The sequence below is a fragment of the Tachyglossus aculeatus genome, chromosome 3 (genome assembly GCF_015852505.1).
Source record: "Tachyglossus aculeatus isolate mTacAcu1 chromosome 3, mTacAcu1.pri, whole genome shotgun sequence".
Lineage (NCBI taxonomy): Eukaryota > Metazoa > Chordata > Mammalia > Monotremata > Tachyglossidae > Tachyglossus > Tachyglossus aculeatus.
In genome coordinates, this window is record NC_052068.1 from 107,305,560 (window position 1) to 107,314,074 (window position 8,515).

Consider the following 8,515-nt stretch of genomic DNA (forward strand, 5'->3'; position numbering starts at 1 on the left):
TGTGGACCAGCTGCAGTTCCCGGACCTCCGAGAATCCCAGCAGAAGGACAATGCCCCCCTCCTGCAAATCCTCTGCCGGTCGGGGGACGCCAACCTGGTCTGAACCCCAACGTAGATCTCGAGTGTGAGCATCTCCCCAGACTGGCTCCGACTCTTCCATCCGCCTCTTTGTCCCGCCCTGTCCCTCCACCCCCCTCCAGCAAAGTCACTCTCAATGGGGCAGCGTGGGTCTGAGGGGCCTGGACATCCATCTCCCCTTGATCATCTGGGTGGAGCAGGTCATGAAGTCTCCAAAGAGCTGGCTACTGCGCTTGCCACACAGGATGAGCTCAATAAATTGCAGTGATGGACTGCTGGATGGATGAATGAATGGATGAATGGATTGATGGTTGCATTAGAGGTGATGGATCTGAGCAGTTGGATGGGATCTGTATACATCTTTACCTCCCTTCTTTCAATAGTCGTACCTACCCTAAGAGTGCTCCTTATTCTCCACCTCTTCATAGCTTTAGTGAAGGACATCTCCTCCAAGAGGCCTTCCCTGTCCAAGTCCTCGTTTCCTTTTCTTCCACTCCCTTCTGCGTCACCATGACCTGCTGTCTTTAGTTATATCCCTCCCAGCCCCACATCACTTATTTCCACATCCCGTAATGTATTTATTCATATTAATTGCCTGTCTCCCACTCCCACGCTTTGAGGGCAGAGAATGTGTTTGTTATATTGTTATACTATACTATCCCAAGTGCTTAGTACAATGCACTGCACACCATAAGCAATACATACGATTGCCTGACTCCAAAATTATTTTTATTAATCATCATCATCCTCAGTCAAATGTATTTATTGAGCACTTTTTATGTGTAGAGCACTATACTAAAATCTTGGGAGAGTACAATACAACAAAATCTGCCATCAGGTTCCCTGCCCATAACAAACTAACCGTCTAGCCCAGCTAATCGAATATTTGGTCAGTTCATTGGATAAAATCACCGAGACCTGGCACAGTTTGGAGACTGAAATGTCTTGGATATTTTATCGGGATTCCACAGGTGAATGGTTATCCCTCCTACTCTGAATACGTTAAGAAAAATCAAAGCAATGCAAGGAATCATTATGGTCCATCCATCCGGATTCTAATCCCGGATTTGCCACTAGTCTGCTGTGTGATTCTGGGCAAGTACCTTCATTTCTCCGGCCCTCAGTTATGTCATCTGTAAAATGGGAATTGAGACTGTGAGCCCCACGTGGGACAGGGGAATGTACCCAACCCAATTTGCTTGTATCCACCCCAGTGCTTAGTACAGTGCCTGGAACAAAGAAAGCGCTTAGAAAATACCATAATAATTATTATGATGATGATGATGATTAGTAACACACCTGGAAGATGCCCTAGAAAGCGATTACAAGATGCCTCTAATCATACTGTTGTAAGACTCTGCAGGTAGCTCGATCTAATCCAGGAACTATAAATTCATGGGCTCTTGATCAAAGTCGCAATTAATTATTATAATAATAATTATCAATGTTATCATTATAGTCTTTACTAACAGTTTACATGCAAAAGGCTGTAACAAGTGCTGAATAGAAACAAAATGATCAGCTCAGACAAAGTCCCTGGTCGTAAGAGGCTCAGAATACGAGAAAGTGACAGCATATATTAAATCCTAATCTTACAGAGAGATCCAGAGAGGTTAGGTTGTTCACCCCAGGTCACACAGCTGGTTGATGGAAGGGTTAATAATTATAATAATAATAATAATGGCATTTATTAAACTCTTGCTATGTGCAAAGCACTGTTCTAAGCGCTGGGGAGGTTACAAGGTGATCAGGTTGTCTCACGTGGGGCTCACCGTCTTAATCCCCATTTTATAGATGAGGCAACTGAGGCACAGGGAAGTGAACTGACTTGCCCAAACTCATGCAGCTGACAGTTTTCAGATCTGGGATTTGAACCCATGACCTCTGACTCCAAAGGCCGTGTTCTTTCCACTGAGCCACGCTGCTTCTCAAGGGTTGGCATTAGAACGCAACAGTTATGGCTCTCAGTGGCATGATAAATCCCCTCTAGACTGTAAACTCCTTGTGGGCAGGAAACGTGCCTACCAAATATTTTCTTTATCTTCCCTTCCATACCCTGTCCTCCCCTTGATTTTCCCATCACCTTAGAAGACCCATCATTCTTCCTGTCTCACAAGCCCATAACCTTGGCAATGTACTCGACTCCTTTCTCTCGTTCAACCCACAAATTCAATCCATCACTAAATCCTGTCAGTTCCACCTTCACAACAAGGCCGAAATCTGTTCTTTCCTCTTCATCCGAACTGCTACCACGTTAATACAATCCCTTATTCTATCCCACCTTGATCACTTTATCAGTCTCCTTGCTGACCTCCCATGCCTCCTGTCTCTCCCCATGCCAGTAAATACTTCGTTCTGCTGCCCGGATTGCTTTTCCTATAAAAACATTCAGTCCATGTTTCCCCACTCCTCGAGAACCTCCAGTGTTTGCCCATGCACCTCCGCATCAAACAGAAACTCCTCGCCACTGGCTTTAAAGCACTCAATAACTTGCCCCCTCCTATCTCACCTCGCTATTGTCCTAGTACAACCCAGACAGCATGCTTCGCTCCTGTAGTAAATATCATTGATTGGCTGATGGATTGAATATCAGCGCAAGGAAACGGACATTTCGACCTATAGAGGAGTCTGGGGCAATCTCTTTTTTGAGACTGTCCACAGTGCAGTTTTCATGTCCTAGTTCCTCAGACTGTAGATGAGAAGCTTCAGGGCCGGGGCATGACGGCATATAAAACGGACATCAGCATGTCGAACACTGAGGAAGAGTGTGAGGGCGACTTTGAATAGCCAAACACGCATGTGAGGAGGAAGACGGTGACGACGACGTTATGGGGTAGGCAGGTGGAGAAGGCTTTGGCTCAGCCCTCGGCGGCTGGCATCCTCAGAACAGCCCAAAAGATGTTCATAGTAGGAACGGCCGGGAAGATGCATACGTATGAGGCGACAATAGAAATGGAGCCTATTGCACCTATGGTTAGACCAGAGGTCACACTCACGTTGATGGTAGATTGGTCTTCAGAGCAGGTGATCTTCAGCAGGGAGAGGATGTCACGGAAGAAACGCTGGAAAACGCTGTACCCGCAGAAGGACAAGGAGAAGGTCGAAGCTGAAAACAAAACCCAGAACAGTCTTTCGCTGAGCCAGGAAGGGCTCCCATCTTCCCGCAAGCAACTGGTTTCATGACGACCTCGTAGCTCAGAAGGAGGCAGCTGGTGGCACAACAGTCATAGGACATTGCCATGAGGATGTAAAACTCCGATGCATCAAACAGGACTATCAGGAAGAGGTGAGTGGCTCAACTCAAGAAGGAGATGGATTGGCAATTAATCAAGGAGATGGTGACAGATTTGGGGACGGTGATGGAGATGACTGCCTCCATTGATTAGGGACAGATTACTGCGGAAGACGTACCTGGGGGTGTGGAGACGTTGGTCGAGGGCAGTGACGACGACGATGAGGAGATCAGGGTCGCCAGGTAGACCAGGAAGAACAATGCAGCATGGACCACCTGTAGCTCCTGGACCTCCGAGAATCCCAGCAGGAAGAATTCCCTCATCGTGGAGATGTGGGACATTTCTGTAGGGTGTTGTCGACTCCCTGCACAGGAAGAGGGAAGACTTCAATTTACAGGCTTTGATGGCATCGTTAAAGGAATCAAGATTAATTCCCGTAGGAGTAAATCAATGATTTGTACGTTCTGAGTACCTACAGATTTCAATAGTATTAGTACAAATGATCCCTGCTGTCAAGGAATTCCAAGCTCACAGTCTTGTAGAAGTGGCATAGTGTAGTGAAAAGAGCACAGTCCTTGGAGTCAGAGGACTTGGGTTCTAATTCTGGCTCTACCACTTGTCTGCTGTGTGACTTTGTCATACTTAACTTCTCTGAGCCTCAGATTCCTCATCTATAAAACGGAAATTCAAGGCCTGTTCTCCCTGATACTGAGACTGTGAGACCCGTGAAGGGTAGAGAACAAGTCCTACCTGATTACTGTGCATCTACCCCTGTACATACTACTGTGCTTGGTGTATAATTAGCATTCAACAAGAGACACAAGGACTGTTATTATTTGGAGAGACAGAAACCTAAAATAAATTGCAGATAGGAGACAGCCAGAGAGCATAATGAGATGAATTACTGTGAAATGTTGTAGGGCAATCAACATATTTATTGAGCAGTTATTATGTTCAGAACACTGTACTAAATGCTGGGGAGAGTCCAACATAATGAAGTTGGTAAGTATGTTCCCTGCCTACGATTAGCTAATAGTCTAGAAGTGATTTTGTACTCAAACTAATACTCTCAGCCCCTCCCTCTCAGGATCGCACTTGGAGAGTTTCCAGTACTCCTCCAGTCTCGGTTATGGGAGGGAAAGTCAGGCAGAGGCCTGCCCATTCCATTCCTAGCTTGGCCAGTGGCTAGCGAGTGGAAGGCAATCTGCTACAAGTCAATTCTCACATATGCTGGGCAGCAACGGCATGGGAGAGAGTCGAGGGTGGAGACTCAAGTTTACTGCATGGAAGAAGGCAATGGTAAACCACTTCTTTATGTTTACCAAGAAAACTCTATGCTTACACATACCATAATGACTACTGGTAGTTTATCCATAAAGTCTCCTTCAGCACAGTGAAAGCCTGAGTCTCTGCCTTTGTCTTTGATCCACAGTTTGATCATTTGTTCATCTGCCTTTGACATTTTCCCATGTCGCTGCTGCCCAGCACAGCTAAATCAACTTTGTCCGACCCTTCCACTTAGATCTTTTCATTATGGGTAAACCCTAGCGAAAGTATCTCTCAGTGGCATAGCTCTAAGCTTCATTGGTGTAGGCAAACTCTCCTGCCACGGTAAGACAATGATTGGCAGGAGAACTTCCGATTAGAAGAATTGATGATGGTACCGGTGATTTTTCCCAGAATCAGTCACACTGTCTCATCCTTGACAATCACGTTCCGACTGAAACGTTTTTGACATACAGGAACCACTGACAGCCGAAGTGACTGTAGCGTCGTGCCGATACTCCGCTGTAATAACTGAGCTTGGAGGGGAGGGAGGAGAACTGTGTCAGTGATGGGGCCACTGGTGGATAGAGCACGGTCCTGGAAGTCAGAAGGATGTGGGTTCTAAACCCCGCTCCCTTACAAGTCTGTTGTGTGACCTTGGACAAGTCATTTCACTTCCCTGTTCCTCGGGTTACCTCATCTGTAAAATGAGGATATGAGTGTGAGCCCCATGGTGGACAGGGACTGTGTTCAGCCTGATTAACTTGTATCTATCCTAGCGCTTAGAGCAGTGCTTGGCGCACAGTAAACGCTTAACATGTGCCTAAATTATTTATCATTGCTGGCAAGCCAGTCCCCTCCTACATGTCTGCCCTGTTTGGGGTACGGTCTTGGTCTGAACTGGTCTCTCCCCTCTTCTAGACTGTGAGCCCATTGTGAGCGGGGATTGTCTCTGTTGCTGAATTATACTGTTCAAGCGCTTAGTACAGTGCTCTGCACACAGTAAGCACTCAATAAATACGACTGAACGAATGAATGAACTCTGACCTGTTCCCCGAGAGTGAGAATCTCCCCAGATGGCTCCATCTCTGGCTTCATCCTTCTGGTTTAATCCTGCCTCTCTCCACCTCTGCTTACTCTCTCCAGGGCAGCTGGGGCTGGCGGAGGTCCTGACCTCCTCTGGACTGGGCTGGTCTCCTCTTTCTCCTCGGATTCCTGGGTTCGTCAGCCACAAAGAGACGGCCAGGAGCCTTCAGTCAATTCTCATTCTGCCATGGGTGCTGACCTGCTCTAGAGGTGGGTCCCGTCCCTGTAGATAAAGCAGTCACTGCTCCGAGGGGGATCCCTGGAGGAACGGCCTGGGCTCCTGTGGAGGGACATCGTGGGCCAGAACCCTCTGGAAATAAGGTCCCGGCACTCTTGACTGTAGCAACGGTCCTGGCCGGTGATTTTCCCGTGGCAACAACAGCGTCTTCTTCTACATAAATACACTAGTATCCAGAGAGAGAAAGAGAGAGACAGGGAGAGAGTGATATGCCTCTGAATAGGAGAAGCAGCATGATGTAGTGGAAGGAATCTGCGCATGAGAGTCCCAGATCTCCCGAATGCTTGCTGGGCGACCTTGGGAAAGTCACTTCATTTCTCTGGGCCTCAGTTTCTTCAGCTGTAAAATGGAGATGCAATACTGGTTCTCCCTCCTCCCTAGACTGTGAACCTCACGTGGGACAGGGATTGTGTGCAACCTGAATAATTTGTATATATCACGGGGCTTAGAACAGTGCTTGACATAAAGTAAGTGCTTAACAACTACCATATCAAAAATATATCCTCATATCCTTATTGGGGGAGTACGATTGGTTACTCAGAGTAACAAATGGAGAATCAGAGCTCTCAATACAGAGAAAGGGAGTGACAGATTGGCAAGCTCAGTGGGTGTCTGGAGACTAAAAGCAGCTTGGTCTAATGGAAAGAGCCCGGACCTCGGGTCAGTGAACCTGGGTACTAATCCCGACTTCACCGCTCACCTGCTGTGTGACCTTGAACAAGTCACTTCATTTCCCAGTGCCTCAGGTACCCCCTCTGAGAGGCTGAGAGTCCATGTCGGACAGGGAATATCTCCACCGTGATGATCTTGTATCTACCCCAGCATTTAGCCACGTTAGCTGGGTGACCTTGGACAAGTCATTTCACTTCTCCTGTGCATCAGTCTCCTTATCTGTAATATGGGGATTAAATCCTATGCCTTCCTTACTAAAACTGTGAGCAGCATGTGAACAAGGGCTTTATCCAACCTGATTATTCTTTTATTCATTCATTCAGTCGTATTTAGTGAGCGCTTACTATCTGCAGAGCACAGTACTAAGCGCTTGGAAAGTACCATTCAGCAACAAATAATAATAATGGCATTTATTAAATGCTTACTATGCGCAAGCACTGGTCTAAGCGCTGGGGAGGATACAAGGTGATAAGGGGGCTCGCTGTCTTAATCCTCATTTTACAGATGAGGGAACTGAGGCACAGAGAAGTTAAGTGCCTTGCCCATAGTCACACAGCTGACAATTGGCAGAGCCGGGATTTTAACCCATGACCTCTGACTTCAAAGCCCGGGTCTTTCCACTGAGTCACGCTGCCTCTGGCATTTATTAAGCGCTTACTATGTGCAAAGCAGTGTTCTATGCGCTGTGAAGGGTACAAGGCGGTCAGGTTGTCCCACGGGGGGCTCACAGTCTTAATCTCCATTTTACAGATGAGGGAACAGGCCCAGAGAAGTGAAATGACTTGTCCAAAGTCACACAGCTGATAATTGGCGGAGCCGGGATTTGAACCCTTGACTTCAGACTCCAAAGTCCATGCTCTTTCCACTAAGCCAGAATGAGACAATCCCTGCCCGTAACGGGATCACAGTCTATAAGGGGGAAGACAGGCATCAAAACAGGTAAACAGGCTGTCAAATGTTGGGGATTCTAAACTTTGCCACTATTTGTCATCTCCCAGCATTTTGGAAGAACTCTTACAGGGAGGAATTGCTGATAGTGCGAATGGCTGTCCAAATCTGGTCACACTCTCTCAGCCCTGCCTGCCATTTACCCTCTGCAAGGGATTCTGGGACCCACTGAAGGGCAAAGTGAATGACCTACAGTGCAGACCCTGTGCTGGAGCACCGTAGCCTAGCCGGTAGTTGGCGTCGTAGTTAGGTTTGAGGAGGAAGGAGGAGAAGTGTGTGATGGTTTAGGGTTACTGAACTGGAAAACACCTCCCCTCCTGCTAGCAGTCCTGCCCCAATGGGGGCCGCAGCCCTGGTTAGAACTCCAACTTAGGCCCCAAACTGGCTCCATCTGCTCCATCCTCATCCTCGTCCCCTGCCCTGCCAATAATAATAATAATAATAATAATAATAATCATAATAATCATAATAATAATGGCATTTATTAAGCGCTTACTATGTGCAAAGCACTGTTTTAAGCCCTTCCATCCCACTTACCCCCGGTCACTCTCACCGGGTCAGCGTGCGGTTGGAGGTCGCTGACCTCTTCACAGCTGAGCTGGTCCTATCTTTCCCCTCAGACTCATGGGTTCGGTTAGCCAGGAAGGAACAGAGAGGAGCCCTTAATCCCTCTCCGCTCTCCCTCAGACCCTGAGAAGCTGTCCAGGTGGGCCCTCGTCCCTGTAGATAAAGCAGGAGCTGCTGCGAGGGGTATCCCTGGAGGATGACTACGGGCCCTGCCGAGGGACTTCGTGGCCTGGACAAGCCAAGCATCCCCTGGTCACGTGGTTCGTAAGGCTCCTGGGAGACAAGGGTCAGGTCCCTGCAGTATCAGTGATTGTGCCAGCGCTCAGGGTTCCTGTTGAAACAGCTGCATCTGCATCTCAGCTTCTAAATAGTTCCTGTTTTCAGCGACAGTCTTGAGCCACTGTGAATGGTTTCACCTTGTCTAATT

At 47.7% G+C, this 8,515-nt stretch overlaps 1 non-coding gene across 1 annotated transcript; it reads left to right on the forward strand.

Moving 5' to 3' along the window:
* The first annotated feature begins 4,388 nt into the window (after nt 1-4,388).
* On the forward strand, nt 4,389-4,526 carry LOC119925962. The gene has a single exon (XR_005449883.1). It is a non-coding gene; the product is annotated as a small nucleolar RNA SNORA7 (small nucleolar RNA).
* Nucleotides 4,527-8,515: the final 3,989 nt, after the last annotated feature.